This window comes from Pristiophorus japonicus, chromosome 2 (assembly GCF_044704955.1).
Source record: "Pristiophorus japonicus isolate sPriJap1 chromosome 2, sPriJap1.hap1, whole genome shotgun sequence".
Lineage (NCBI taxonomy): Eukaryota > Metazoa > Chordata > Chondrichthyes > Pristiophoridae > Pristiophorus > Pristiophorus japonicus.
The window spans coordinates 4,396,059-4,406,090 of NC_091978.1; positions in this window are offsets into that span (position 1 = coordinate 4,396,059).

Below are 10,032 nucleotides of genomic sequence, written 5' to 3' on the forward strand. Positions count from 1 at the left end.
AGTCGATCTGGGGCCTTTCTTTCCTTGGTTGATCATCTCAGTGCAAATGCTGGTTTTGGTGAGTCGTTTGTTGGGCCTTCGCTGGGCTGCTGTGCAGCTGGCCTTGCTGGGCTGCTGTGCAGCTGGCCTGCGTGGTGTGGTGAGTCCTACTGGGTTGCTGCGGGTGATGGGTTCTGCTTCATGGTCAACCACTGAGTCGGTTGCCACTGGTGTGTGTGTTGGGGGGTCAAAAAAGGTAGGGTCCAAAGTGGGTTGCTCTGGATAGTCCGTAAATGTGAGTTTGGTTTGGTCCAAGTGTTTCCTGTAAATGAGTCCATTTGAAAGTTTGACCTGAAACACCCTACTCCTCTCTTTGGCCACGACAGTGCCAGGAAGCCACTTGGGACCTTGTCCATAGTTCAACACAAATACAGGATCATTAATCTCAATTTCACGTGACACATTTGCGCTATGATGATATGTACTTTGTTGAAGCCGCCTGCTCTCTACCTGTTTATGTAGATCAGGGTGGACTAACGAGAGCCTTGTCTTAAGTGCCCTTTTCCTGAGCAGTTCAACGGGTGGAATCCCAGTCAGCGAGTGGGGTCTCATGCGGCAACTAAGCAGGACTCGGGATAGGCGAGTCTATAGTGAGCCTTCAGTTACCCTCTTCAACCTCTGCTTGATTGTTTGCACTTCTCTCTCTGCCTGACCATTGGATGCTGGTTTGAACGGGGCAGATGTGACATGTTTGATCCCATTGCGGGTCATGAACTCTTTGAACTCGGCACTGGTGAAACACGGCCCGTTGTAACTACAAGGACATCAGGCAGGCCGTGTGTGGCAAACATGGTCCGCAGGCTTTCAGTGGTGGCAGCGGATGTGCTTGCCGACATTATCTCACATTCAATCCACTTGGGAGTACGCGTCTACAACCACAAGGAATATTTTACCCAAGAACGGGCCTGCATAGTCGTCATGGACCCTAGACCACGGTTTGGAGGGCGAAGACCATAAACTTAGCGGTGCCTCCCTGGGTGCATTGCTTAACTGTGAACATGTGTTACATTTGTGCACGCAGGACTGTTAAGTCTACATCGATACCGGGGCACCACACGTGGGATCTGGCTATCGCTTTCATCATTACAATGCCTGGGTGGGTGCTGTGGAGATCACGAATGAAAGTGTCCCTGCCCTTTTCTGGTACCACTACCAGATTACCCCACAGAAGGCAGTCTGCCTGGTACGGCTTTATCTCTTCCTGCATTTCTAATGGGACACTGGACCAGCTCCTGTGAAGCACACAGTTTTTTTAGTAAGGGGTCCTGGCTCATCCAGGTTTTAATCTGTCGGCGGTAACAGGTGATTGCTCACTCTCGAATGCTTCCATTACCATAACTAAATCTGTGGGCTGTACTATTTCCACCCCCGTGGTGGGCAATGGCAGCCTATTGAGAGCATTGTCACAGTTTTCTGTGCCTGGCCTATGGCGGATGGCGTAGTTGTATACAGACAACGTGTGCGCCTATCTCTGGATGCGGGACGATACATTTGTATTTATCCTCTTACTTTCAGAAAAGAGGGATATCAGTGGCTTATGGTCAGTTTCCAATTCAAATTTGAGCCCAAACAGATATTGATGCATTTTCTTTACACCACAGACACAAGCTAACGCTTCTTTTTCAATCATGCTGTAGGCTCTCTCGGCCTTAGACAGACTCCTGGATGCATGAGCAACTGGTTGCAGTTTCCCGAAATCATTAGCTTGTTGCAATACACACCAGACACCGTATGACGATGCATCACATGCTAGTACCAAACGCTTACATGGATCATACAACACAAGCAATTTGTTTTAACAATTTTCTAGCTTTTACAAAGGCATTTTCTTGGCTTTTACCCGCAAACCCATTCGTCTCCTTTACGCAGTAAGACATGTAATGGTTCTAGCAGTGTGCTGAGAACCGGTAAGAAGTTACCAAACTGGTTCAGGAGTCCCAGAAACGAGCGCAGCTCCGTCACATTCTGTGGCCTCGGTGAGTTCTCGTTTGCCTCTGTCTTCAAATCGGTGGGCCTGATGCCGTCCGCCGCGATTCTTCTCCCCAGGAACTTCACTTCAGGCGCCAGGAAAACGCACTTATCTTCCCCAGCCAGCTCCTACCAAGCAGCGTGGGACCATCGCCCGGCACCACCCAGAGTGATAACTTATGCACCGCTCCATCGTAGGAGACCTTTACAGTAGCACTGCCAATTACGGGAATCAGTTCCTTAGTGTAAGTTCTCAGTTTAGTGCAATTGGGAGTCAGGACTGGCCTTGAGGCCTTGCAGCACCACAATTTATCGAAAGTCTTTTTGCTCATAATGGACTGGCTCGCGCCCGTGTCCAGCTCCATTGACACCGGGAGTCCTTTTAATTCAACCTTCAGCATTATCGGGGGATGGTCCATTATTGTGGTAAATGTGTGCACCCCACAATTCCTCTGTCTCCTTGGTCTGAGGCTCTGGTTCGTCGTGATCCACCGTGGATCTGTCCTCCTCTGCAACATGGTGGTTTGCAGGATTAGCAGGGTTTGCAGCTCGCCTGCACATGCTTTGGAGGTGTCCCATTGTTCCATAGCCCTTGCAAACGTACCCTTTGAAGCGGCATGAATGGAAACGATGATCACCCCCGCAGCGCCAACAAGGTGTTAATGGCCTAGCATTCATCACCCTTGATGGTGAACTCAGACATCTGCGGACGTGCAGCTGCAGGCATGTGAGGCCTGCCCTGTACTCTATGATTCGAAAACAACATCACTTTGTTCACAGTACTTGTAGCAGCACTCATGTGCTGAGAGATTTGCTTGGTATTGTCACTGGTGACGATGAATTCCTGGGCTATCGCTATGGCTTTACTCAAGGTTGGGGTCTTTACAGTCCCTGAGCATGTGCTCCAAATGTCCTTCAAATTCACAATGTCCTGCAAGGCGCCTTAGCTCGGTGACGTAGCTCGCCACCTCCTGGCCTTCAGACCTCTTGTACGTGTAGAGGTACCTTGCCTTCAGAATGCTTTTCTTCGGGTTTAGATGCTCCCGGACCAGTGCGCACAACTCATCATACGACTTGTCTGTGGGTTTCGCTGGAGCGAGCAGATTTTTCATGAGGCCATATGTTGGTGCCCCGCAAACGGTGAGGAGGATCCCCCTTCATTTGGCAGCGTTCGCTTCTCCTTCCAGCTCATTGGCCATGAAGTACTGGTCGAGTCGCTCCACGAAGGTTTCCCAATCATCTCCCTCCAAAAATTTGCCCACTGTTTTCTGCATCGTTGCGTTGGGGTTCGATATCTGTATCTCGCCGCCAGTTGTAGTGTATGAATAAAGTGTCTGACCAGATACTATGAACTCAAAGTAAAGTGAGACCGTAGTCTTTTATTGCAGGTCTCCAGAGTGCCTCTCCAGCCTGTGAGGCCTTCTTAAGTACAGGTGCTCCAAGGGATTGTCGGATCCCTTGTGACTCCAGGGGATGAACCCTCTGGTGGTTAAACAAGGTATTTACAGGTTTACATATATAACATGAAGGTTTGAAGGCAAGCCCATGGACATGGCCCGATGCAGTGCATTCAGTTATGTGAAACACACAGCTATGAGAAACTTTGTGCTTCCATTGCAGAGACACGATGGTGATGACACCTCCTGCGTGACTGCCCACACGCATCCTGCTCCTCCTCCTCCTGCTCCATAAGTGCCATTGCTGCCTTGTCCTCCAATGGCTGTGCCCTCATGATGGCCAGGTTGTGGAGCATGCAGCACACCACCACAAATATGGAGACACATTCAGGTGAGTCCTGCAGCACACCCCCTGAGTGGTCCAGGCAATGGAACCTCTGCTTCAGAATCCCAATTGTGAGCTTGATGATGGACCTGGTGGCCGAGAGACTGCCATTATAGGCGTGCTGCGCAGCAGTTCTAGGCTTGCAAAGAGGAGTCATGAGCCAAGTGCTCAGTGCGTAGCCCTGGTCACCGAGGAGCCAGCCGCAATCTTGATTCGGCGCAGTGAAGAGGCCTGGGACATCGCTCCACCGCAGTATGAAAGAATTGTGGCTACTGCCAGGAAACCGGGCATCCACTTGCATAATCTTACGGTTGTGATCGCAAACCAGTTGAACATTGAGAGAGTGGAATTCCTTGCGGTTTTGGAATTGCTCGAGAGTGTGTTGGTGTACCCTCAGACCGACATGGTGCAATCAATGACCCCCCCCCCCGGACCCTGGGGAAGCCTGCAATGCACAGGAAATACAGTCTGCCGCTCCAACTGTTTATCCCTGCTCATAGTGAAGGAGATGTAATCAACCCTCCTCCTATACAGAGCATCTGTGATCTCCCATAATGATGTATGCGCTGCAAACTGCGATATGTTGGAGATGTCTGCAGTGGCAGTTTGAAAGGACCCAGTGGCATAAAAGTTCAGGGCGATTGTAACCTTGAATGTCATGCTCAAGGTTGGTCCCACCCTTGTTTGCGGCTCCAAGTCTGCCTGCAGGAGATTGCAGAGCTCTGTCATTATGTCTTTGCAGAATCGTAGTCTACGCAGGCGCTGATGATCATTCAGGTCCCTGTATGAGAATTGGTGGCAGAGACCCTTTGTCGATATGGCCTTCCACCCTCACGTTTGTGCAGTCATCTTGCTCTCTCATTGGCTTCTCCCTGCTGGTCTGCTGGCTCCTCCAGGTTGCTGCTGCCCAGCATCTGCCTCCGCTGCAGGCTGTTTCCTGTCCTGCTGGCCCAGTATCTGGGTCCGCGTACCTCACTCTCCTCCTTTGGGGACGACTTGTTGAGGGCCTTGCCGGCATGCACAATGTGCAGGAGGCGTTAGCCTGCCAGCCCTGCCCCCCATTTCCAACCACTCCCCAACCCAGCCTCCTCGATGTCGGCTCCCTCTTCTGCAGGTGGAGGCACCACCAGCACTCACAAACAATCGCACACTGTATGCTTGCACAGCTTCTCGATTTATGATGAGGAACAAAGCAATGGCGGACCAGTTGAACAAATACTTCGGTTCTGTCTTCACGAAGGAAGACACAAATAACCTTCTGGAAGTACTAGGAGACCGAGGATCTAGTGAGAAGGAGGAATTGAAAGATATCCTTATTAGGCGGGAAATTGTGGTAGGGAAATTGATGAGTTTGAAGGCTGATAAATCCCCGGGGCCTGATAGTCTGCATCCCAGAGTACTTAAGGAAGTGGCCCTAGAAATAGTGGATGCATTGGTGATCATTTTCCAACAGTCTATCGCCTCGGGATCAGTTCCTATGGACTAGAGGGTAGCTAATGTAACACCACTTTTTAAAAAAGGAGGGAGAGAGAAAACGGGTAATTATAGACCAATTAGCCTGACATCAGTAGTGGGGAAAATGTTGGAATCAATTATTAAAGATGAAATAGCAGCACATTTGGAAAGCAGTGACAGGATCGGTCCAAGTCAGCATGGATTTATGAAAGGGAAATCATGCTTGGCAAATCTTCTGGAATTTTTTGAGGATGTATCTAACAGAGTGGACAAGGGAGAACCAGATAATGTGGTGTATTTGGACTTTCAAAGGGCTTTTCCACACAAGAGATTAGTGTGCAAAATTAAAGCACATGGTATTGGGGTAATGTACTGACGTGGATAGAGAACTGGTTGGCAGACAGGAAGCAGAGAGTCGGGATAAATGGGTCCTTTTCAGAATGGCAGGCAGTGACTAGTGGGATGCCGCAGGGCTCAGTGCTGGGACCCCAGCTCTTTACAATATACATTAATGATTTAGATGAAGGAATTGAGTGTAATATCTCCAAGTTTGCAGATGACACTCAACTGGGTGGCGGTGTGAGCTGTGAGGAGGACACTAAGAGGCTGCAGGGTGACTTGGACAGGTTAGGTGAGTGGGCAAATGCATGGCAGATGCAGTAAAATGTGGATAAATGTGAGGTTATCCACTTTGGGGGCAAAAATACGAAGGCAGAATATTATCTGAATGGCGGCAGATTAGGAAAAGGGGAGGTGCAGCGAGACCTGGGTGTCATGGTTCATCAGTCACTGAAAGTTGGCATGCAGGTACAGCAGGCGGTGAAGAAGGCAAATGGTATGTTGGCCTTCATAGCGAGGGGATTTGAGTATAGGAGCAGGGAGGTGTTACTGCAGTTGTACAGGGCCTTGGTGAGGCCTCACCTGGAATATTGTATTCAGTTTTGGTCTCCTAATCTGAGGAAGGACGTTCTTGCTATTGAGGGAGTGCAGCGAAGGTTCACCAGACTGATTCCCGGGATGGCTGGACTGACATATGAGGGGAGACTGGATCAACTGGGCCTTTATACACTGGAGTTTAGAAGGATGAGAGGGGATCTCATAGAAACATATAAAATTCTGACGGGACTGGACAAGTTAGATGCGGGAAGAATGTTCCCGATGCTGGGAAAGTCCAGAACCAGGGGACACAGTCTTAGGATTCTGGACTGAGATGAGGAGAAACTTATTCACTCAGAGAGTTGTTAACCTGTGGAATTCCCTGCCGCAGAGAGTTGTTGATGCCAGTTCATTGAATATATTCCAGAGGGAATTAGATATGGCCCTTACGGTTAGGGGGATCAAGGCGTATGGAGAGAAAGCAGGAAAGTGGTACTGAGGGAATGATCAGCCATGATCTTATTGAATGGTGGTGCAGGCTCGAATGGCCTACTCCTGCACCTATTTTCTATGTTTCTATATTTCTATGTTTCCATACACTTCCTCCTCTGATATTTTGGATTGCATATCCGGATCGGCGCTGGACTAGTCATCATGCTCCACGTGGTGTGTCGCAGCATGCTTAATCAGTTGGACACATGCGCTGGAGATGCCCCAGTCTCTAACAGGCTTTACAAATGTACTGTTTAAACTGACACTGATGAGGCTGATGATTGCCCCCACAACGCCAACACAGTGATATCGGATTAATTCCCGTTGGCGGACTTTGCGCAGCCACAGGTTTCGCGTGCACAGTCGGGTAGGCCCTGCCATATGCAGCTCTGCCAAACGACAATACTATCTTGTTTACAATACTTGCCGAATTCCGATTTTTTAATTATATCTGCTTTAAGCTTTTGTCCGTCGCCATGCATGATTGGGCAATCGTGAGGGCCTTGCTCAAATTCAGCGTCTCCACCGCCAGTAGCTTACGCAGGATCACCTCGTGATTACAAAGAAGTCCTGCAGCATGTCTGCCAACGCAGTTTCGAACCTACATGGTCCAGCTCGACTTCTTAGGTTGGCAACGAATTCCGATACATCCTGGCCCTGAGAATGAACATGCGTATCGAATGATATCTTGAGATGATGATGCCTTCATCTGGTTCGAGATGGTCACGTACCAGAGCACACAATGTTTCATAGTCCTTCTCCATTGGACTTAAGGGTGAGAGGAAATTCTTTATGAGTCCATAGATTTTCGGACCGCAAACCGTGAGGAGGACCGCCTGGCGCCGAACTGCGTCTGCCTCTTTCTCCATTTTGTTGGCCACGAAGTACTGGTCCAGGCGAGCTACAAACTGCCCAAACTTCTCCCTCCACCAATCGCTCCAGAATTCCAATTGTGCTCATTTTTGCATGCGAAGGTTCTTGTTACCTCTTCGCCAAATGTTGTGTATGTAATAACTCAATAGAATACTGTAAACTCTAAACAGGTACAAACCTGGCTCTACTTTATTAGGGCCCAAAATGATTACATTACAAGATGGCTGGCCTTTTATACCTGGGCCGCACACACGTGCGCACAGCCCAATGACCTCCAACAGTGGCGCCACCTGGTGGCTAGTAAACCCAAGCATACATACATGACAACAACATTCAGGCTTGGGCTGACAAGTGGCAAGTAACATTTGCACCACACAAGTGCCAGGCAATTATTATATCCAACAAGCGAGAGTCTAACCACCTCCCCTTAACATTTAACGGCATTACCATCGCCGAATCCCCCACCATCAAATCCTGGGAGTCACCATTGACCAGAAAATCAACTGGACCAGCCACATAAATACTGTGGCTACAAGAGCAGGTCAGAGGCTGGGTATTCTGTGGTGAGTGTCTCACCTCCTGACTCCCCAAAGCCTTTCCACCATCTACAGGGCACAAGTCAGGAGTGTGATGGAACACTCTCCACTTGCCTGGATGAGTGCAGCTCCAACAACACTCGAGAAGCTCGACACCATCCAGGACAAAGCAGCCGCTTGATTGGCCCCCCATCCCCCACCTTCAACATTCACTCCCTCCACCACCGGCGCCCCCTGGCTGCAGTGTGTACCATCTACAAGATGCACTGCAGCAACTCGCCAAGACTTCTTCGACAGCATCTCCCAAACCCGCGACCTCTACCACCTAGTAGGACAAGGGCAGCAGGCGGATGGGAACACCACCACCTCCACGTTCCCCTCCCAGTCACACACCATCCTGACTTGGAAATATATCGGCCGTTCCTTCATCGTCGTTGGGTCACAATCCTGGAACACCCTCCCTAACAGCACTGTGGGAGCACCTTCACCACACGGACTGCAGCGGTTCAAGAAGGCGGCTCACCACCACCTTCTCAAGGGGCAATTAGGGATGGGCAATAAATGCCGGCCTTCCTCATGACACCCACCCCTTGAACAAATTTTAAAAATACTCTTTGGAGTTTAAAGACTGAGAGGTGATCTTATTGAAATGTATAAGATTCTGAGGGGCTCGACAAGGTAGATGCAGAGAGGATGTTTACACTCGTGGGGGAATCTAGAACTAGGGGGCATAGTTTCAGAATAAGGGAATTTAAAACGGAAATGAAGAGGAATTTCTTCTCTCAGGGGGTTGTAAATGTGTGGAATTATCTGCCCCAGCGAGCTGTGGAGGCTGGGTCATTGAATATATTTAAGGTGGAGATAAACAGATTTTTGAATGATAAGGGAGCGAAGGGTTATGAGGAAGGGGCAGGGAAGTGGAGTGGTTTTGATTCACTGAGTGGCTCGTTAAGCCATTTCAGAGGGCAGTTAAGAGTCAACCACATTGCTGTGTGTCATATATGTAACCTTCATATAACTGTAACCTTCATGTAACAACACTGCATACTGTATACACCTAAGAAATGCTTACCTTGACCACCTTGGGGGTGAACTTGTGGGAGACACTCCTCACCTGGTCACCAGGTATATAAAGGGAGGTCCCACACAGGATCGTCACTTCTTGGTCCTGTGAATAAAGGTTCAGGTCACGGAGTGACCTTGTCTGCAGAATGTACCTCGTGTAAATCTATAGTAGTGTGTAAGGACACAACACTGTGGGTCTGGAGTCACATATAGATCAGACCCGGTAAGGACAGCAGATTTCCTTCCCTAAAGTACATTAGTGAACCAGATGGGTTTTTACGACAATCCCTTAGTTTCATGGTCACCATGTAGGGGAGTACGAAAACCCCTCATTTTACCCAGAAGGAAAAGAGCTGAGAGATCTCTCTGTGCTGCAGCAGGCCAGTGTCCTGGAAGGAACAGGGAAACCAGAACCAGATGTGGATTGAAACCAAGACGGTTTGGCCTTGGCAGGGCAGTGATTGGACAGGGGAGGACACCGGAGAGCCAATGGTGGGACAGAGTCAGCCCGAAGCAAGGGACTCCAAGCCAATGGGAGCGCCCTTGCTCGAAAACTTGGGACTGACTCATCACCGACACTGGGCTATTGTCTCCCCCACATTTACACTATGGAGGGATATTCTGCAGGCCTTAAGAAAACTAGGGAACCCAAAACAAACTGAGGGCCTACACAATGGCGACAGGAGGCCCACACCCTGCTAACCCAATTAACACCTACTCAACCCTTGATTAGGTTAACATCAGGGATGGCCAGTGGAAAAACCCCCGAGAAATCCAACACTGCTGCATTTTTCGAAAATCACAAGCCCACCAATGGGAAGGATTTATTTCAGCACGAAAGTCTGGCTGGATAACTGGATATAAGAAGGGGTTTCTGCCCCGACAAGTTGTTCCGTTCTCGTGCTCCAGCAAGCAGTCAGCTTTTCGACACAGAAGGAAGACCAGT